Below are 23,380 nucleotides of genomic sequence, written 5' to 3'. Positions count from 1 at the left end.
GAGAAAACCCAGATGTGTACTCACCAAGCAAAGACTTTTTAGACTGACACATGTAACGCTTGTCCCCCCAGTCGTGGACATTTTCTTCTTTTAGCCATACATTGTTCAAATGTTACCGGTATTTTGTTCAAACAGCGGCCAGTTCCTGACTCTTTTTTCTTCTAATCCCACCAATTTAATTTGCTGATTGGTTCTTTTGTTCATTCCTCCTATCATTCCCATTCTCTGATTAGATTTTTGGTATTGTCAGTTGTCGCTGACGTCTTTTATTTGACAACAAAAGTATGATCAATATTATTCGTAAGTTTTTATATTTAGTTTTAGTTTCACGTTCGTCCGCAAAAATTAATCAAGAAAACAAACAAAAATATTTAACAACATGAACACTGACGGGTGCTGATTTATGTCTTTACAGCACATAAATACTGGTACAGGAGGTAGTGTTTTGGAGACTCCACTGGTTGCAGCAGAGTGGTCCCCAAGGTTTCTATGTGTCTAAAATACATTAAAACTCAGGTAAAGCAAATCAAGGGGGAGACTCTTCCCAATAATCTCCCCCTACAAATTCTGAAATTCCCCTGAGATGCCAAATCGGAGTCTCCTCAGGCTGACCACTTGGAGAGCCATCTGAGACACAGGTTGCACTCAGATCAAACGCAGACCCTAGGATGTCCAGGGTCCTGATCCCAGACCCATCTGCAATGGCCAGGCGTGGCTGCTGGTTGTATTGGGAGCCCAGAGATCTCCATATGGAGCCTAAATCCCACCCATCTACTTCCAGACCATGGGTCCCCAGAAGAACGAAAAAGTTAATTCAAGTCAATGGGGCTAAAAACGGAATTTTCTAATTCCGGTTGTAGCAGATACGCTAGGGGAGAGGAGATTCCGTGGTTACGTCATATATGCGACGTGCCGATGTTTGATTTGTAGTCATGCTAATTCCAAACTTTTACAAGCTGATAAATCTAAAAGTACGTGGCTGGTGTGGTTGAAACACCCATCATTAGTTTTCAAGTACAAAATATGTGCACATATGTGAAGGCAAAGCAAATTAGAAAATGGCTATTTTAGCCCCGTGGACTTGCATTAATTTTTTTGTTCTTCGAAGGACCCATGAGCTGACCGAAAAGGGAGTAGAATTAGGCTCCCTATTCCACACAAGCCATTTTTACAAAACAATGCTGTCAATTAGCCACAACGCCGTGGCGGCGTCAGGGAGCCTTAGGTTGTTTATAAGTGGTCAGACAGTGGCAGTAGCGTGGCACAATCGTTTCCTAATTACTAAAGATTAGGCAATGGCTGCATAAAGGGGATATGGGGGTGCCACAAACTTCTGTTTATCTTTGACATAACTTGCTTTTCATTTTGATCGATTGATTACGTTTTTTGGACAAGCCGCTTCTACAAGTGTCTGTCCTCCACCGTCCCCGTGCAGTCTCTGGTGATCTGAGCTCCAGATCTAATAGCGTAGAGTAGCTCCAGGAATGTTGCATTGCTCCAGATTATGATCTTAACTGGTTCTATTTACAAAAGCAAAACGTACAAACCATGTTTACTTTCATTTTCAAAAAAGATGCCGGCCGGAGCTCGGCAGTAACTCCCCACGAGATCATGACGCCCCCCTTTGTTGCGCCAAGGTGCAATCGCCGTTTATATGACAGAAAATTACTGCAATATTACTACCAAGCGAGGTGGAACGAATGCTGCAAAATTTGCGCATTGCCATGCCAGCATGCTGCATTTATAAGAAACACTGTTGCAGTAACATTATGCAGATTTTCTGGCACAGTGTGTCTTATAAAAAGGGCTACAGTTTGACAATCTGTGACTTAGACGTTGATGGTGGCAGAAACTCAACAGACTTCTGTCATCTTTCAGTAGAAATGCTGTGTATGTCGTGGAGTAAAGTAACATGAGCATGGGATAAATGTGTAGGGAGAAACAAGTTGCTATACTACTGATAGAGCTGTAAGTCATATTAATATTTGTATTCCAAAATTTCTTTCATTAGAGATGAATGATTGCAGCAGATTGATAGGATTTGCCAACATGTTTGATGTTAAAATCAAATTTCTGTGTGTATTTCAAGCTGAGCATGGATGGATCTGTGTATCACAGCTTTACTTATCTCATGCGGAGAAGCAAGTACATTCACAGAAGCTGAAAAGAGAAGACACCAGAAAACAAGGAGAAAGGATTGAGCAGTGGGAGAGGGGAGAGGAAAAATGTTGAGGTTCCAGCGGGAGGCTTTTTATGGTGACTCTGTAAGGGCCTTGTGGAGCTGCTCTGCATCTGCGCGAAATGATGAGCCTGGTGTCAGGACATGGATCATCCTTTTACACCGAGTAATGAATACAGATTGCACACCGGATAGAGAGGCTCTGCAATCTGCTGCGCCACAAATGAAACAACTGCCGTTCTAATCAAATAGTCTTTTCATGCCAGCGCAGCCCTCAACTTGGGCTAAATTCAATTCCAGATTCACAGATTTCTGGGTAGGTGGTTGGGGAGGCAAGGGAGACTAGGGGGACTCATAAATGTTGTAATTAGAGTATTGTTTAATGCGCATGTGTGTAGACATGTGGGCCGCGTGTGTAATTTTGGAATGGAGGGTTGCGGGGGTGTTCCTGGCATTGTGTTGTCGTTAACCGTTTGCTTTTTTAAGATAGCAGTTGGAAAACTGAGTCCAATCACAATGAACTCGTGTACACACACACACACACACACACACACACACACACACACACTCATGCACAAATGCACACATTTAGCCAATTAAACCAACTGGTGGCTTGGGAGAACATGTTTTGTGTATTCTGTATTTAGGGAACAGCGAGAAGCTTTGAAGGAGAGCCGCAGTGCCTCTTTGATGCTGCTTTTGTTTTTTGTTTGTGTGGTTTAATAATTTAATCAAGCCAAACATCCTCCTTCTCTCTGTAACTGTCTGTTGGTGGAGGCTAATTACTCGGCAGATTGTTCTCCTGGTGCTAGAGATGGGAGTTTGTATCTAGAGTAGGGAGGGGGCATGCTGATGGCTGTAATTTAACAGTGTGCTGATGGACTAAGCTGTCTGTTGGCTGCTGTTTTATTGTGTGGGGAGATTGCTGACGAGTTACTATTCTAATATGCACCTTATGAGGCGAAAGCCTGCAAAGTAGCAGGGCAGAATTTCTTATTTCCTGGCCTGTTTGTCTGTCCATCATTACATCTGTCAGTGTGACGAGCCACCCTGGGTGACAAAACATTCAGCCTGGTTCCCACACTTTGGTGTATGGGTGAGAGGGAATACCAGCACAAATTAAAGGCTGTTGGCCACTTCAACTTTAGGACAAACTACCAGAGTCCCAAAAAAGAAAAGCACCACTTAAGTCACGGACAACAAAAGACATTTGGACCTAGAAAACGGTGACTGTTGTTTAGCGCTCCCTCATTTCCTCTGGCCATGCGGGTTCTGGTATCAGGCTAACGTGGCTTAGAGTGACAGCTAATGGGATGGTTGAAAGTTCTGTGACTGCTTTTATGTTTAAAAGCTAGCTTGGTTTGCAGATTTGCCATAGCAGATTTAAGGTATCAAGAATGTCCAGAAATTCAAGTGGGATTTAAAGTGCATTTTCTTGTTCATGGTTTGCCCAAAATATTGAGAAATGGAAATATTATTTTCGTAATCTTCATTGGTCTTGATCTTCAAGTTAAGACTGAAGACTCATTTCTATGCCTTGACTTTTGGCTTATGACCATTTTTTAAACCTTGTTTTTACTGTCTTGTGTTTTTATTTGTTGTTTTACTTGTTTTACTGTTTGTTCTTATTAGTTTGTATTGAACAGTTTTTATTCTGTTTTATGACCTTCTGTAAGGTGCTTTGGTCACCTCTCACGTTGTGTTGAAATGCACTGGTACAAATAAATTGGTATGGTGTGGTATAATGATCACATGCTCACAATCTCAACTTCACGTCCTGAATTCCACTTGTTTTAATGAATTGCAACTCTTTATTTACTATATATATATATATATATATATATATATATATATATATATATATATATATATATATATATATATATATATAACATTAGCAATGTTTTTCTTTTACAACTTTTATCCACTGACTTTCTGTACTTTCAGGCTAGTTATTGAGCACCATATGGTGTTTCCAGCATGACATCATAAGCATCTTTTAAATTGCTATTGAAGAATACCTAGAATCACCCCAAAATGAAGCAACACTATGCAAAACCATGTTGTTTTAGTTAGCTTTACTATTTCTTGTGATAGGGGGCTTGGTAATGAATTGAACATAAAACAGTTACTGACAGACTGATGTTTATTGTTTTCTAAGGAATCAGTGCTTGTGTCACTTCAGCTGGAGATGACACACACATATCTGAAAATAAAAGATCTTTACTTTATGTGGAGTCCTCAGCACAGCTGCAACATCCTTTGTCCCAACATTTTAATAAAACAGAAAATACTGCAGGCACTGTGGGGCTTAAATTCCCTGAAACACATAGTTAAATATGCATCACAGCTTTCGTTTCTCTACAGGCTGTCTGTCTCTCACTTGTGTCAAAAATGTAATCTGCTAGGATTACTTTTTTATTTTAAATCTGAGCTTTATTTATAATTTCAAATGTAAATAATAGATTATTCCACAATGCTATGTTGAGTCAATAGTAATAACCATCTTGAGGGTTTTTTCTTCTTCTAAAGACAAAACAGAACTGAACAGATTTTATTGCTGCTGGCTTGAATCTGTGTTTGTGTGAGAAATCCAACTGGGAGACTAGATGAACTCTTTTTATTGTGATATATTAAACCACAGGTAAAGGTGGGAATAAACTGTGGGTGTGTGCTGATATGGGCATGTTATCCACTAAATGTAATGAAAGCATGTTGCTTACTGGACTGTGTGTGAGTTTCCTGTGTTTTCACAATTTCTCTCCCTGTTTTTTTTTTAAGAAACATTCTTGGGTATCCAAGCAGTGGTCTTCAAGCAGTTCTTAAAAGCTTTTTGGAGGTTATGGGTCAATCTAAAATATGAAGATTTTTAGGTTTTTTCCCTTTTGCTTGAGAGTAAAACCCTACTGCATTTATGTGGCTCTTTCATACACCACACCTTCTCTTGTTGGATATGCCGTTCATCATGCTTCTTTATCCACGTTCAAATGCTTGTTTGTCTGATCTCACTCAGGTTCTTGTTCCGCTGTTAGGAAGAGTTGGAGATAATCCTCTTTCTCAACCAGCCACATCTTTTCAGAAATACTTTTTTTGATTGGACCCTGTGTTTTTTATGTTTAACTAAAAGTTTCTCTTAGCTCCCAGTGAAAACTCCTGTTGTATATGTGGTCTGCAATACTCTGCTCAATTGTATTGCTAGGCTCCACAGCATGTTCCTATAGCATACATCCTGTAGCTGATTAAACTATTTCCATTATCTTTTCTACATCTTAAATAGGTATAAAAAAATGTTAAGATCCTAGGATAATACTTAGCTTGCTGTCCTCTGTCATCTTTTTTTGCAACAGCCGTTCCAAATAAGGAAACACTAAACAAGCCAGTGGCCAGCTGGTCATTGGATCAGCATTGTAAAGCTAGAACACTGTTGTCTCTCAATCGCTTATGTTTCTGGTGTAACAAAGGCATTGGCATAACTTCCATTTTAGCATAAGTTCCACTTTACCACCACTGGGTAGAAGACAAGTTAGACATTTTTTAAATTTGGGACACAAGCAATCCTTTTATGTATCTTTTAGTGATTAATTCCACCAGATATAAACTGTTTTGTTTGTGACTGTGGGTGAAGAAAATAAAAGGCATGTTGCAGGATTGTGGAGGAGGACGTTTTCAGATTGTGCTCACACCTCATGGTGTAAGGTCAGGGCAGTTGGGCTAATTTACTCTATGTGCTGTCAGTAACACTGGATGGGGATTTAGCTGCTGGTGGCCTGCTGTCCCAAAGAGCCTGCTGTGAGGAGACATTTACAGTCGCTCTAGTGGCAAACCTGCTCATCCTTATACACACACTGTGTGTGTGTGTGTGTGTGTGTGTGTGTGTGTGTGTGTGTGTGTGTGTGTGTGTATGTGTCCATGTTGAGGCTTTGCTGTTGTATTTATGTACATATGTGTTATGTTGTGGCGCATGCACAGAAAGTCAGCAGTTTGCACCACCATATATCAAGACTGTCATCTCTCTGTGTGCTCTGTTCATTTTCAGTGCATGCAGGTATTCCAAAGCCAAATGTCAATAGAACAAAGCACTGGCTATTCTGCTAGCTTAGCCTAGTGTGTGTGTGTGTGTGTGTGTGTGTGTGTGTGTGTGTGTGTGTGTGTGTGTGTGTGTGTGTGTGTGTGTGTGTGCACATGCATGTGTGCGTAGAAGCCCCAGGGGGATACAACTTCCTGTTCTGTGATGCCTCGGTCACATCTGCTATGAATGTTTTATGTCTCGGTTGACATAATCTGCTCTGGATGGACATATCAGAACAAACACACACATACGATCATTAAATTAGCTCAACTACAAATAACCAGTGGGGGGGTTATTCGCCATATAACATGTAACAATGATGGCTCTGCATTTAGTAAACTCTACTAATATGGGGAGGCACAAATTTAATAATGCTGTCGGGATCAAAGATAGAAAGCTAAATTGGTTTGATTTTCTTACATTCTTGCCTGGCTTGTACAATAGCCTATAAAGTTATTGAGGGCTGTGTTGTGATGGTCTGCAGTGGCATGATATCAGCGCACCATGAACAAAATTCACTAAATGCACAGCTTGGCACTTCTTTCGCAGAGTTTTCTCCTTGTTACAGATTTTAAAAAAAGTAAACTCTTCTGGGATTCTCTCAAACGCTACTTAGATTGGGGATCACAGTGTGACAGAGACACCTCGCTGTTTTTTTCTACTCTGCGTGTATGATATCACCACCATGACAGCAGCTCTGCGAGAGTATGTTGTGTTTGAGAGTAAACAGATGTTGTTTGTCTTTCTGAAGCAATGATTTAGCATCTCCAGGGATGCAGTGGACCCGTGCTTTCCTGTAAGTCCACAAAGGAATGTGAGATAAAAATAGTTCAAACAGATGATCAGTGTTTCACAACAACAGTGAGATGAGAGCTTCTTTTACACAGCGGTGCTCACGAACAATACGGTCTTGTGGTTTTATCGCCAAAGCACACGAGGTTCAAAAAATTGTCTTCTCTGCCGTGGGATGTAATCTGATTAGGTTCACACTGAGAACAGGCTTTGTTAACATAGTTTATCACGTTTTAGCTCAATGTCACAGCTGCTGAAATTTAATTGAACTGTAGATGGAATATCTGTTTGCAAAAGTTATTTTAGAAGATACACACCTAATTAATTTCAAAGGCCTAATGTGAGCCATCATGCCACAATTGTTTTATTGACTGAGGTAAAAATGCACTATTGAATAGCAGATACCTTGTTTCTTAGTAAGTTCCCATCAAAGCACAAAAGTTTACACTAATGTGTCAAGATTTCTTGGGGAGAACTTGATTTCCCCCCCTAAAACAATGAGCATGCTGGTATAGATGATAGCTTGAGAGGTAGATAGCACAAAACACAGCGTTCCTCTCCACTCTAATTGTCCTGTCATCATTAGCCAACGCAGAACTCTGACAGCCTATGTGTGCTGTCAAACCCTGAATCTCCAAGGAAATGCTTGCCTCTGTGGCTACTGGATCTGGCAAATACACATACATCAGCACACTCCAGTGAAAAGCCTGAAATGTCAAGGACCAAGGGAATGAGGGAAGGAATTGAATGGGGTAAGACATAGATAAAAAAGACAGAGGAGTTGAAGTTTGGTGTATAATGAGCAGTTGGAATGGGAGATTTGCTGAATTAATCAGACTACCACAGCTCAAAGTAGGTAGAATGCTTTTCATGTGACAAATGTGTAATTAAGAATGATTTTATACAGTTCCCCTCCCCCCCACATACACACTCAAACACATAAACACACATTGATGATGGACTAGTTGTGGGTGGGATGAACAAAGCGCTGTGGCGTTTCTCTGTCCACGTGCACTTGTGTGTATGTGTGTTTTGGTAGAGATATTAGACATACTCGTAAGAGTGAGATGAGTTGGAGGCTTTAATTACCATCATATTAAAACACCAGCCCCCATTGCTCACTGATACTGAGTGATGGAATGGAATGTTTTTTCTTTTTGGCTTCTAAACTTTTATTTATGTTTATGAGAATTGACAGCATGATTTTCAGCCAAAACATGTGGGTTTTAACATTTATTGGATTTATTTATTTCCCACCCACACACACGTTATTTATAATGACTTATCATTTTTGACAGCAGCTATGTTTGATCACTGGCTTTTGGGAAACTTGTCTACAAATCTACTTTAATCCAGAGCAATTTTGAAAGATAAACATGGGAATTTAGATTTCTATTAAAAAAACAGTTGTGGACTACTGGATTATTTTGACTGAACTTTTAGGCTATAAGTGACTCACATGCCTCCAGCATATAACATAAGTCTTCTTGTTATTGATAAATGTCCTGCACCTGTATAAAAGCGCTTTACACCACAGTCCATCCACACACTGAGGGTGATAAGCTACATTGTAGTCACAGCTGCCCTGGAGTGCAGGGACAGAGGTGAGGCTGCCAAGCACTGGCACCACCGGTCCCTATGACCACCACCAGCAGGCAAGGTGGGTTAAGTGTCCTGCCCAAGGACACAACAGCTTGGAATTAATATCCAAAATCATATTGTATTTTAGTTTTTTTTTTCTGCCTACTTGGATTTTTCTCCATCTTTTCCAGAGTTTTCATCGTGTTGCTCTCGCTAGCTCTTTCCAACCTTGCTTAAGCAGTGAGATGTTGCAGGCACTTTGTTGCTGACCATGGTGCTGAAAGCCTTCTGCCTTCCAACTGCCAGTGTTCATTTCATGGTTCATAGACCTCGTTCTACATTTGTCAGGCTGCCATTAGCCCCAATGCTTATTTCTTTAACCCCTTCTCTTACAAATAATAACAAATCAACTGCACATTTGTTTTACCTTTCAGCTACAGCACTCCGTCCACTGTCTGACTTTCACTTCAGAAGCACAGAGCATGCAGTTTTGTTGCTTGTCTTCTTTCAAAAGTTGCTGCAGTCTAGTTTTCAGAAGCTTAATTACACCTTTAACATGATGTCCTTTCTGTTTGTGGTTTGGCAGTCATTAAAAATGTTTGAGCCGTGTGCTAAAGTCAAGTCTTCATTTGTTTCCTGTGTTAAATCAGCACAGCATTCGGATGTGCTGCCTCCATCTGGTGAAATTAGTTCTTCAGTTTGGGATGAAAATCCTCCACATTGTTGTTTTAGAAAAGTTTAGGAGTCTAGATTATGTGTTATTAAGTATTTAAACTGCTCTTTTCATGGTGCCCTGCTCACTTAAGTTGTGATAATAGAAAAATTAAACCTCACGGTTATTGTGAACAAAAATTATCACGGTTTTCTGTATTATCGCTGTATGTTTTTAAACATGTTACATTTTCAGACAAGTAAATAAACCATCTAAATCAGGAAAATAATGTCCTCAGTCTGTGTCTAAATTTAGCCTAAAATTAGTTATTTATTAATTTTGTTGTTTATTTGTTTACACTTTTCCTTTTTTAGTCTATAACTTATTCGCTGCCAGCCGTTTCCTGATCGGTGAAGCCCTTCGCGGCCAGCGTTTCTCACCATTTTTACTGTTTTTTTAAGAGTCACAGAACGTTGCGCTAGGATGATGTTGACGCCAAAAAACCAAAACAAAGCAGAGACTCACCTTTTACATCAGGAAGAGTCCGCCTGTTTCGAGCTTTATCCGTTCTTTCGTAATCCGTTGTCGAATTGTTATCGGCAGAAGCTTTTCCGGTTCGCGCCTCACTTTTTTCACAGCAGCAGCCCAAAATGATCTCCTAACACATGAATTTCTGCTTCCTGATCACGTGACATGTGACGTATGTGGATGAAGATCAGCTTTAGAGCTGAGATGTTTGTTCTCACTGTGCAGGGGCTCGTTCCAATGCCCACACAGTAAAAACATGCAAATGATGACTTAAGTTGACTTAAGTCGTCATTGGCAGTGAATGAGTTAAAAAAAATTGCCCATAACTTCTTTTTTTGTCTTTTTGATGCCATCCTTTTAAAAATTAGAGATCAGATTATACTCCATGTTCAAGTAGCCTTCTAATCAAATACTTTTTTTACCTTATTTAATTATGATTAATTATATGTTGTTGCTTAGCTTCCCGGGGCTGGAGGCTAGAAGGGAGATCTGGCTGTCTGGTTGGGGTCTGGGGTGGTGGGTTGCTTTGCTCACCGTTGGGCGGGGCAGCCTGCTCATCAGCACCCCAGCAGATAGGATCGAACTCTGGGAACTGGTGATAGTTGAACCGGTGATGGTTGTACCCTTTGTGCAGCAGTACCTTGACCAGAGTTAATAGGGTGTGTATGGGGAGCATGAGTGGGTGTCTGGCGTGCATTTTTGTAAGTCTTAGGTTATATGTGTATGTATGAGCATGAGGGAGGGAGTCTGTGACTGTGTCTGTGTATGACTGTATATGTCAGGTTGGGGCTTTGATTCCTCCCCTTCCCTGGGACTTCTTGTGCTACTACACATCTTCGTCTTCCCTCCCCCATCACACTTGGTGTGGAGTGCGGTGCCTTGGTCTGCCTGAGTGTTCGTGGCTCCCGGGTCAGGGGGTTTAAGATTTTGGGTGTTTACCTGATCAATCCCGGTGGCTGCCTGGTGGGATCTGGGTCTCTGGGCTCTGCTGGGTCCCCGGCGGGGGTGGTCTCCCCTGGGTCCCAGGTCACTGGGTTCTGGGCTCAGCTGGCTAGGGGGTGGGACGTTGCGGGCGGGCCTGTGGGCTTGCCGCTGATACCTCCCGGGACTCAGCCGGCTGCTGGTTGTGGCCCCCCGGGGCAATCTTCTGTGCCTCTCGAGGGGAGCAGGGGCTTTTCAGGTTGCAGTCTCCCTGGGGTCCCTGTGCTCTGGGGCAGCTCCTGGATCTCTGGGACTTGGAACTCCCTCCATCTCCTACACATCTTTGGTGGGCATGTCTGTGGCTTCTCACACTCTCTATTGGAAACTCCTATGGAGAAACCTTACAAATACAAGCGCATGTAAACACACAGGTGCTCACATGGTGCTCTCATAAGTATGGACTTGGGCACGTTCAACACATGTCTTAAGGCTGTGGTTGGCACTAAATGCCCTGTTATTTATTATCGTGTGAATGTTCAGTAAAACAATGTTGATTTTGTATTTCCTCATCAGGTTGACGCAGCGATAGCTTGCTCCTGTTGTAATGTTGTGTGTCCCTTTTCTGCAGGTCTAGAAGCAGATCCCTGTTCGTCATTGATTGCTTATTTCTGTGGAACAACCCCCCCCCCACCCCCCACCCCCCCACCCCCGTCTTTTACTTTCTCTTTCACCGCTGTCTCAGTGTCTGGTCAGGTATACAAAGCATTCAAAAAACAATAAAGTTTTAAGTATTAGGCGGGACGTTAAAAGCAGAAGCTTAGATGCTCCACCTGAGAGTAAATCTGTAGGGCTTTTCACCAGCATTCAGACATTAATTCTGCTTGCTTCACAGCCAGACATGACACAGGAGGAAAAAAAAGATTAATTAATTAGAAAAAAAAAATGACACGCTAAAAAACTGTCACACATTTAATCACAGCTTTTCTGGCCGGTCTGGGCGCTGCGGCAGCACTAAAGGGCGACTCGTTGCATTCTCCCTCAACCCAATGTCCTCACATTATGCATTTCAGCTAAAATGCTAACATTAACTTGTCTTGCATGGACTGTAGATTTGTGGGTGATGGTCACGCAGATGTGTCATGAAATTTAATAATAATAATAATACATTTTATTTCAAGCGCCTTTCAAGACTCTCAAGGTCACTTTACAAGTGCAGGTACATACAAGAAGAAAAAACACCAATACAAACAAATACATAAAATAATCAAGATTGAAAAAGGAGCTAATACTAGATAAAATGTAGGAATGGAGGATTTCGGTTGCTAGGCTAGAGAAGGATAGAAGAAGGAGTATAGTTATGGTGGATAAGCCAAGCGGAACATGAGTTTTGAGTTGGGACTTTAAGGTTGAGAATGAGTTGATATTGCGGATGTCAGACGGGAGAGTGTTCCAGAATTTAGGGGCTGAGTTACTGAAGGCTCTGGCTCCAGTGTTACTGAGGCAAATACGGGGAACAGATAAGGAAACGGAGGATGATGAACAAAGCGAGCGAATGGGAGTGACAACATGGATGAGATTAGAAATAGATGGAGGAGCGAGATTGTGGATGGCTTTGAAAGGTTACAGAAGAATTTTGAAGTCAATTCAGTAGTTAAGAGTGAGCCAGTGAAGATGGTGCAAAGCAGGAGAAATGTGATCGTAGATGAAGGTCTTGGTGATTATACGGGCGGCGGAATTCTGGACCAGCTGAAGTTTATTGAGTGACTTTAGGGGGAGACCGGAGAGGAGGACATTACAGTAGTTTATGCGGCTGGTGACAAGACTGTGAATCAAAATAGCAGCAAAGTGTTGGCTGAGGGAGGGGCGGAGTCGATTAATGTTGCCGAGATGGAAGTAAGCAGTTTTTGTAATATTGTTGGTGTGAGGTATGAATGAGGTGTTATCCAAAATGACACCCAAGCTCTTGTCTTTAATGGTAGGGGAAAGTGTGGTGTGTTATCGAAGCTAAGTGAGAATGAACTGATCTTGGATAGGGAGGACTTGGTGCCAGTGAGGAGGATTTCTGACTTGTCACTGTTAAGCTGAAGGAAGTTGGAAGAGAACCAGGATTTAACTTCAGAGAGACAACTGAGGAGAGAGGAAAGAGGTAGCAGAGTTTTGGGTTTGGTAGAGAAATAGAGCTGGGTATCGTCGGTGTAGCAGTGGAAATTGATGTTGAATTTACAGAAGATATTGCAGAGTGGAAGTAAGTTAATTATGAAGAGAAGGGGGCCTAAGACTGAGCCTTGAGGAACACTAGATGTGACTGGGGAGGGGTTAGAACGGAAGGTGTGTAGTTGTAAAATTGAGTGTGATCTGATACATATGATTTGACCCAGGTTAGGTGAGTTTTGGAAATGCCGATTGCAGAGAGTCTATGGAGTAAGACTGGATGCAAAATTGTGTCAAATGCTGCGCTAATATCAAGTAGGATGAGAATGGAGATTTGGCCAGAATCAGCAGCTAGAAGGAGATTGTTAGTGATTTTTACCAAAGCTGCCTCAGTGCTATGGCGAGGATAACCGGTCTGGAAGACTTCATACAGATAATTTCAGGATAAATGAGAATGAAGTTAGTTGGAGACAACTTTCTCAAGAATGTTGGAAATGAATGGTAGGTTGGAGATGGGGCGGAGGTTATTGAAATTGTTAGGATTTGAACCAGGCTTTTTGAGAAATGGAGTGACAGCTGTGGTTTTAAGGGCTGAGGGTACGATTCCGGTCTGGAGGGAGGCGTGGATGATGGAGCAGATCAAGGGTAGCAAGGATGGGAGGAAAGATTTAACCAGGATGTATGGGAGTGGGTCGAGCTGACAGGTGGAAGGCTTGGATTTGGAAATAAGGTCTGAGACAGTGGAGGCGTCAGGTACTGGAAAACAGGAAAATGATTCAGTGAAGGTCAGATCATCAAAGGGAAGTGAGTGGAGGTTGGTTAGACTAAGACTGTGGTGGATTTTGTAAATTTGATGTGTTGCTGCCTATTGAAGCTATTTAGTTTATTAGGCTTAAGTTATAACCTAGTTAATTTTCTTCATTTTGTGCCAAAGGTAATTAGTTTGTTTTGCATTATGCTTTTTATTTATTATTTTGGCTAATTAGTTTATTGTTTATTGGTCAGGTGTGGGTGATTATTGTATAAATAGGTCAAGGTGGGTGGAGCAGCCAGGGCTGCGAGGGAACATGGTTTTTTACCACACACACACAGACAGAGAGGACGCAGAAATCTGTGCTCTTGCTGCTTGAGTGAATAAACCACCACCAAACGCAATTTCGGCATGGACTTTGCTTTATTTGAAACCTTACTTATTTCCGTGCGTAAAGCCTAACCCTTGACGTAGCCCAGTGGCCATTTGAAAGTATTTGATTATTTTTTGTTAAAGTTTAATGGACAAATAGCCACTACACAAGTAAAAAACCATCCCCCCGGAAGTAAACTGTTTATTTGGAACTTGGACCGTTTTTGTTCGCGTGGGTCATCTTTTTGAAAGCCAGGATCGCACACCTGGATGGTGGAGATGAGGACAAAGGCTGGGCCTAGGAGTGGAGGCTGTGTGAGCTGGGTGTGGTGCAAACAACGCGGTGAGATGCATCTGACACGAAGGAGCTCCCCTGGATGCCGTATTGGACAGCGGTGACGCTGTTGGAGCGCTGGAGCCGCATCTACAGTATAGAGGAGCACTTTTGGTCACAATTCACAATCTGCACGGGGCAAGCCCCAAGACCATCACAGCTGACGCGTTCGGCTGCGCACAAAGTCAACCAACTGCGCACCCGACTCTGTGCGCAAAGGCAATCAACGGCGCAACCACTCTGAGCGCAAAGGCCAGCCACGCCGTAAGCACAGAGTTACACGGTATGTTTCTCACCAATCGTTGCAATTAAATGTGTGCAACTGTTCAACATCAGTAATCCATACTGACTTGGCAGCCAAAGCCGCAAGTGACACTCAGTTGGCACTTTCATCAAAGTGGCGCACTGGTTTTATTCCGAAAGGATTTCGTTTTTCATACAAACACGCCAAGAAAAATGATCAATGAAATTTAAACAAGCCAAAACATGCATGAAACAAATGGATGAATGGATGCATTCTGCAGACAATATTGATAAAGTCAAGTCTCTTTTGGATGACATGATCATTTGTGTTGATGAGGCAAAACAACATCATTTGTCATTCTTGTCGCTGGACTTACCTCAGAATGAAAAATAAAAATAAAATACATATTTTGATGAAAAGGAAAAAGTGTTTTTGAACTTTGCAGATGATGTCGAAGGGTGGTTATCGAATGTTGGCCATTCATATGAATTTTGTATTGAGCCTCCTGACAACCACATCCAAAATGAGATTGGACCCGATGACAGTGCATCAAATAATTGTAACACAGCACATTCCAAAATGAGCTCTAAAGTCTCCCAGGTTTCATCTACTGCATCAGAAAAATTATTGGCACAAGCAGAGAAAGCAGCATTAGAGGAGCGCATGGGTGCCTTAAAAAAAGCACCTTTTGGAGGCGCAGGAGGAACAAATAAAATTGGAACAAAAGGAATTCCAAAAGAAATGGGAACATTTAAGAAGAGAAAGGGAGCAACTGGATCTGGAGGCAGAAATAAAAGTGACAGATGCAAAACTGGAGGTTCTGGAAATAAATTCAAAATGTGGCTCAAGGGCATCAAAACGTGTCCTTGCATCAGATCGCATGAATTCTTACTTGGGAAAGTCAAAAACTAAAGAAACAAATGGACTAAATCCAAATGCTGAACATTTTGTGCCAGCCAGTCAAAGCCCTGCATTTTCACCCAGTCTTCCATTCGATTCTGCCATTGTCAGTGTCAAACCCAACCATGTGGAAATAGAAGTTCCAATGAAAAATGTCATTGATGTTCCTCAAAGACAAAGTAATGATTCACCTGTTTTGCAAAATACTCTTGGCAGTGTTCAGTCAAGTAACGTTCCAGACATTGTGAATATAATGCAGTGTCAAAATGAAATCACTGCTCTGTTGGTTCAACAAAATACAGCTTCTGCTTTGCCTATGAGAAATATTCCTATTTTTGATGGTGACCCACTGTATTTTAAATCCTTTCTAAAAGCCTTTGAAAAGTGTATTGAGAGCAAAACTCTAAATCTCAGTGATTGCTTGTACTTCCTAGAACTCTAATTTCCCTCTGGGATTAATAAAGTATTGATTGATTGATTGATTGATTGATTGAGTATACCAGAGTGCAACTGAGGGATACTGAAAGAAGTTGCCAGCATCTCCCCTCTGGACTTGGTTACCAAAGAGCAAAGGCACTTTTGACTGAACATTCTGGCAGTGAACATAAAATCTCTTCTGCATACATGGACAAAATCAACTACTGGCCCCTAATAAAATCTGAGGATGTTGCGGCTCTGAAGTCATTTGCTTTGTTTCTTAGAGGTTGTTCCAACATGGTCATGAATGAGTTGGATATGCCAATCAACCTGAGGACAATTTTAGCCAAACTCCCCTATAAGTGGAGGGAAAAGTGGAGAGATGTGGTGTCTGACATAATGGAGCAAACTGGAAGCAGAGCAGTGTTTGTTGATCTTGTCAATTTTATTGAAAAACAAGTAAAGATTGTTTTGGACCCACTGTTTCGAAATCTTCATGATGTTTCTCCAGCCAGCCACACAAAGGTATCCACACAAGCACACAAAAGGAAAAGTGGTTCCTTTGCAACAAACACCAATACGCTGAGGGATGGATCTAAAGAAAAGAAAACCATTACAGCATGTATCCGTAGCCAGCTCAAGTGTCTGTTCTGTCAACTTACTAATCACAATCTGGACAAATGCTTTCAGTTTAAAAAAAGGACACAGCAGGACAAGATCAATCAGTCAAAATAAATCAAAGGTACTTTATTAATCCCAGAGGGAAATTAGAGTTTCAGTACACACAATTCAGAGATCAGACATATATGGGCAAGACACATGACAAGAATTGGTGACTTTGGTCATTCGCAATTTTGAGTCGTGCTAAGATACAGTTTCTAAAGGAGAAAGGAGTGCGTTTTGGATGTTTAAAATATGGACACACAAGAAATTTTGTGGTAATCGTTTCGAATGTGAAGTGTGCCACAGGAAACATCCATCTGTCCTGCATGTGGAGAAGGAGGATACCACAAGTATAATCCCCAAAGAAACCGTGAGTACTGTACATGAGCTGCAGCAGACGTGTGGTCACATTGGGGCTGGTGAAGAGGACACTGCAGTTTTCCCCATTGTGGCTGTGCAGGTGAAAAGTCAGAAAAGTAATAAAGCTGTGTATTCTTATGCTTTTCTGGACCCTGGGAGTTCTGCTACTTTCTGCACTGAGTCTGGCTGAAAGGCTGGGAGTAACAGGAAAAAGCTGCAATGTATTGTTGAGAACAATGGGACATACAAAAATAATTAAAACCACTGCAATAACATGTTTGGAGGTGTCTGGACTTGACAATGAGGACTTTATTGAGCTGCCATCTGTTCTGACACAAACCACGCTGCCTGTGTCTAAAGTCAATGCACCATGTCAGGATGATGTTGCTAAGTGGCCGTATTTGAGTAGCATTGGACAACCTGAAGTGGATGCAGATGTGGAGTTACTCATCGCCACTGATTCTCCCATTGTTTTGGAGCCATGGGAAATAATAAACAGCCAGTGTGGAGGACCATATGCAATGAGAACCAGAGTTGGCTGGGTCAGAAATGGGCCTCTTTGTATTGGAGATTCTGGAGGTGCTGGTGTCAAATCAGGATGTACTGTTGTAACGACTAACCACATATGTGGAGAACTTGAAAGACACGTTAATGCTACAGTACAATCATGACTTTAATGAAAGAGTAAACAATGAACAACCTGAGATGACGTCTACAACCAGATACAAAAAAGTGGAACAAATGTTCTCTGAGCTTGAAGTGTGGAGTTGTGTTCCTGAGAGAGACTGGCTGGAGATCTATGAGGATGTCTTGTTCTACCTGGCCAAAAAAGAAAAGGAGCAAGCCAAGCAGCTGAGGATGAGGAACTGGGAGTCTAGACAACATGGCCAACGTCACATACCGCACCACCTGGTCTGAGGCACAGCAGTATCTGCTGGACAACCCCACATTTGCTGAGGATGAAGAGCTGCAGAACATAAAGAAGATGCCCTGATCTGCTGTGAGGAGCACATCCGTGCTCTGGAGAAAGAGGAGGAATAGGGGAAACAAAAGACTCTTCTCAGAGAAAGACGATGGCAGCGCAAGAACAGGGAGTCCTTCCAGAAATTTCTGGATGAGCTCCATGACCATGGCCAGCTCCACTCCATGTCTTCCTGGATGGAGATGTACCCGGCCTGCTGGGCCAGCCTGGTTCCACTGGATCTTTTTAAACTCTACGTGGAAGACTTGAAAGCTTGTTACCACGATGAAAAAAGAATAATCAAAGACATCCTGAAGGATAAAGGATTCTCGTAGGTCAACACCAGTTTTGATGATTTTAGATCAGTGATCAGTCCAGACAAAAGAGCCACCACTATGGATGCTGGAAACATCAAGTTGGCCTTCAACAGTCTTCTGGAGAAGGCTGAAGCTGGAGAGAGGGAGCGAGAGAAGGAGAAAGCCCGTGAGATGAAAAGAAAAGAAGCTGCTTTCAAGACCACGCTGAAGCAGGCCACACCACCTCTGGAGCCAGAGGCATCATGGGAGGATGTCAGAGAAAGATTCCTGAAAGAGTCTGCCTTTGAGGATGTGACACTGGAGTCGGAAAAGAAGAGGATTTTTAAAGATTTCATGCTTGTTCTGGAGCATGAGTGTCAGCATCACCATTCCAAGACAAAGAAGCATTCAAAAAGGTCCAAGAAGCACCACAGGAAACGATCCTGCTCTCGATCGGTTTCAGAGTCTGAGGATGAGGAGTATCACAAGAAGATGAGGTCACAGTCCAAGTCTCCCTCAGAGCGCTCATCGAGTGGAGAATCTGAGAGAAGCTATAAAAAATCCAAGAAGCACGAGAAGAAGGGCAAGAAGAGGCACCACAAGTCTGCATCACCGGATTTTGACAGCGAGAAGAAAGGAAGAGACCATGACGGGAAGTGTGAGCGAGATTCAGAGAAGGATAAACAGAACAAGTCTCAGGCTAAATCTCGCTCCGAGTCCAAACAGAAGTCTTCTAAAAGAAAAGCAGCCAAAGAGGATGGGCATGCTGAAGATTCAAAGATTCTGGCTTAGTTCTTAGGCTTCAGTCAGGAAATAGCTTCTTTGTGCTGTAGCGTTGTGGTTTTATGCTCTTTTATGAAAGAGGAACCATGCTACGTATTAATTCAGAATATTAATTTTTAATAAATCAATAACCAAATTTTATATTGTTCAGAAGACTCAAAGGTTGTTTTCATCGATAAACTGACGATAATATCTGAGTGTCTGTGTTTCAGTTCAATGAGGAAACCAGTTTGACAATTAAAAGTTTTAATTCTTCAAATTAAACTAATGATTTTGAAAATTGACAAACAGGAAATAACAATCAACATTGGCAACTTTGTGGGACAATCTTTAACAGTTGATATGCTGTTCTTGCTCAAATAGACCTTCTGTCGGTGAATGAAGATTGAGAGTGATATGAGGTGAGATGAATGCGTGTGTGCATCTGATTTTGCTTCAGGAAGAAACAGGTGTCCAAGTGAAAAGTGATGGTTTGAATAAACTTAGGTTTAGTTGGAAAAGATGCATCAAAACGCTATCTGGAGTTTACTGTGAGCAGATGTGTGTGGGTGTGTGTGCTTGAGTGTGTGTGAAGGTCAGCAACAAACACTCTCAACATTATCTACTTATGGATTCATTAAACCTCTTAGAATTACCCCAAAGCATAATAGTCATTCATTTGATTAAAACACATTTATAATTGATAATGGTTACTTTAACATTAAAATCAAGAAACAAAGTTTTAAGACTTGTTATGTTATGACTACTTTTATGGGAACAACATCTTCTGTGGGAACAACATCTTCTGGCACGAAGCTGCAGGTGGTAGATGTTATGGTTTCCTCCCAGACTCTCTGGCGTTCAGGTCTTAATCTGTGGGTGAAAGTTCTCAATGACCCAGCTTTGACCTGGCTGAGTCCAGCACCACCTTTGTGACAGAAAAACCCATATTTCCTCACCTTACAGTGCTAATGCTATGGTTAATTGCGGGTAAATTACTTTCGCAATTAGGGTCTGGGTTTTTGAAGCTATTTAGTTTATTATAGGCTTAAGTTATAGCCTAGTTTATTTTCTTTATTTTATGGTAATTAGTTTGTTTTGCATTGTACTTTTTATTCATTATTTAGGCTAATTAGTTTATTGTTTATTGGTCAGGTGTGGGTGATTATTGTATAAATAGGTCAAGGTGGGTGGAGCAGCCAGGGCTGCGAGGGAACATGTTTTTTTTACCACACACACAGAGACAGAGAGAACGCAAACATCTGTTCTCTTGCTGTTTGAGTGAATAAACCACCACCAAACGCAATTTCGGCATGGACATTGCTTTATTTGAAACCTTTCTTTTTTCCGTGCGTAATGCCTAACCCTTGATGTAGCCCAGTGGTCATTTGAAAGTATTTGATTACTTTTTGTTAAAGTTTTATGGACCAGTAGCCACTACACTGCCTTTCACGGACACTTTTTCCTGCTGCAAAAAGGTTAGCTGCTCAGCATTCTTCAAATATCCAAAATATACCCATACTTCTGACTTTGTCTTCTTTGAGGGACGATAGATGTCCTGAGCACTGCTGTCTTCTCCTTGAGCCGTTATTTCAGCTTTAGCTTCAAGAAAGTTTTGGTTGTAAACTACAAAGTGTGCATGTGCGGCAACTTCAGCAGGTGGCTGGTAAGGGTCACCGCGCCTACACCACGACCACAGTAATCCACCGAGATTGTGTTGCCCTTAAGGCATTTCTCTGAATAAATAGGTTCATAAGTTTGAAATAAGTAATTCTAAAATGATTTGTCATTAAAACATTGATATGTGTTATTAAAGTGAATAATTCATGCTTTATATGTGTTTTAGTTAAAAGGAAAATATCTCTAGAATGTATTTCCTGTTCTGGCGGTGCACTTCTGGTTCCGGTCAAACACAGTTTTTGCTGAGAAACAGGCGCCTCATGCAGAAGGCAGCGTGGAGATGTAATCAGATGCCATCTTCTCTGAATTATCAGGCTGGAAAGCCGTAAGTTGCTTCATATGACAGTTTATACGAATAGCTTTGGATATTAGTGTATATTTTGCCAACATGAATGTTTCAGTGAGAGTAATGCACTTTTTGGATGTAAACCTGCTTCTATCTGTTGAGATGGAGTCTATTTTCTGTCATTTCAGTTTTCACCACATGTTCATGAGACAATTAAACAAGCTGCAACTAAACTCCAGGGTCTTCATTTGTGGTTTAATTTGGTGTCACCAACATCCCTGTTGAAAATGCTACAGAGATAATAAAAAAACAAACAAACAAAAAAGAAAACAAGATGGTTATTATTGTCAAAAGTTTTACTGAAGTTTACCGCTTCAACGTGACATTCCTACTCTCTGTTCCATGGCAGCAACAGACCGGCCATGATGGTCATTTATGAGTGAATTGTTCTAGTTGTGTAATCAGCCATCTTTAAACAGGCATGCTTTCAATTTAGCATTGTCTTTCAGCTCAAAATACACAATTTAAAAGCTTTGCTTACTTAATGTTACCATTGCACCCCCTGCTTGTTAATATAGTTGTATTTTTTGTTTCCATCTATTTCCATTAGATGTCCTTCCATTCGTGGACCACCTATTTTGGTTTCAAATTGTCCTTCATGCTGGATTTGTGAGCAGTGCTATGTCAGTCGCAAACTAAATGTGCTTTCCCATCTATTTGCTCCTGAACCCTCCCACTCTCATCCTCCCTCCTGTGTCTCTGCAGTCCCTCGGTCCCATGTGTTTTGGGGGCAATCTCAGTGTTGTCTTATCTCCTGTCTACCTTCATGCTGTCCAACCTGGCTGCCCAATGCCCCTGCCAGCCTTCCTCACAGGTCTCAATAAATAACATTGCACCTCTCTGGCCCTCAGCTCTGCTGGCTGTTGCAGGAACACATTTGTTAAAATATCACCTGCTGTATACGGGAAATTGATACTGCCACATTGTGCCTCAGGCAAGAGAATCTTGTGTTGAGCTAAAATGCCACAACACGAAAATTTGTTCGTAAAGACGTAGAAAAAAGAGAAATGAAAGTTTTGGCTTTGCACGATTTAGTTTCTTGCTGTTCATCAAACTGCATAAATTACAAGCAAAATTAAGTATAACATAAAACTATTGTGTTAGTTAAAGAAAGTTGACATTCTTAAAGCAACTGTTGTGAGAAGTGAAATTATTTTTGACAAATCAGTTTGTAGTTTAACAGCATGAGCCACAGTTATCACAAAATAAACACTTTTGAATTGATCATTTAAATGCAAACAAGCGTGTGTGTGTGTGTGTGTGTGTGTGTGTGTGTGTGTGTGTGTGTGTGTGTGTGTTTGTGTGTGTGTGTGTGTGTGTGTGTGTGTGTGTGTGTGTGTGTGTGTGTGTGTGTGTGTGTGTGTGTGTGTGTGTGTGCATATACCTCTAGAGCAATTTTGTGCAGTATTTTGCCAAATGATTGTGCCTTTCCATCAGTAAAGTTGGAAGTTATTTAATGTGAAAAATTCTTGATTTCTGTAGCTTGTTGGGCTCTGCAATATGGAGCTTCATTTAAAAAGTGAAAAACAGTTTAGTCTCTTTTATTCCACTCCATTTCTCTCCAAACAGACCAGTGATCAGATGAGACATCCCCAGGTGACCAGGTAAGAGGAAAAAGCAAAAGTTTGTCCCTGAAATCTGCTATTATCCAGATGGCACCATTAGCGATTAAGCCAGAACATTTTTCCCCTCTTTTAATTGACTCCATAGGCCATTAGGCTGGTTGGCACTAGGCTAGGTCCACTGTTGCAAAATCCAGATGTTCAATGTGTGTGTGTGTGTGTGTGTGTGTGTGTGTGTGTGTGGGGGGGGGGGGGGGTCGACATTTGTGCATTTTTGTATTAAGTGAGAAAAAGAAAGACAGTTTGGCTGTTGTGGGCTCTTGTGGTGGCTCCAAGGCTGTCCATAGATGGACACGGGGCAAGGTTGGTGCTGGGAATAAGTCACATTTGATTATTTCAATGTCTCTATCAGTCTGTAGTCTCCCCATCTCTCTATCATCTGGTCTCTCTCATTTTTTAACCCTGGGGGAAGAAAGATTAAAGTGTTCTGTTTTCTCTGCAAGATTCTTGTCTCTGCTTTTTGGCTGTATCTGAAGATTATATTATCTCTCATCCGTTGCCTGTCTTTTTAGTGTGTGCAAGCAAAGTGATGTTTGGCAGACTGTATTAAGTGCTGTTTCTTTTATTAAATTGCAGATAATACATATATTATATCAAATGGATTTACTATGTTGCACTTGCAGTAGAGTCCAGTATTACCAACTAAGGACCTAATGACTGAGTACCAGGCCTAAATATAAGGCAAGCATATGGTTGTAGATAAACTTGTGCTACCATTAAGAGCACACAGTAGCATTGTATCAATCCTGCAGCTTAGACCTTAGAGCCCACAGTTTAAAAAAAGATTTGTATTACATTA

The 23,380-nt window shown here is 41.4% G+C and overlaps 1 protein-coding gene and 1 pseudogene across 6 annotated transcripts in view; both read left to right on the top strand.

Moving 5' to 3' along the window:
• agbl4 (AGBL carboxypeptidase 4) overlaps nucleotides 1-23,380 on the top strand; it is a 459,294-nt gene that overhangs the window by 53,716 nt on the left and 382,198 nt on the right. The gene's annotated exons all lie outside the window — the stretch shown is intronic.
• LOC107393159 (pre-mRNA-processing factor 40 homolog A pseudogene) lies at nucleotides 11,432-22,197 on the top strand (annotated as a pseudogene).

Source organism: Nothobranchius furzeri, chromosome 8 (genome assembly GCF_043380555.1).
Source record: "Nothobranchius furzeri strain GRZ-AD chromosome 8, NfurGRZ-RIMD1, whole genome shotgun sequence".
In the NCBI taxonomy this organism is placed as follows: Eukaryota; Metazoa; Chordata; class Actinopteri; order Cyprinodontiformes; family Nothobranchiidae; genus Nothobranchius; species Nothobranchius furzeri.
Note: the sequence above shows the minus strand (reverse complement) of the source record. Positions and strands in the feature narration are given on the sequence as shown.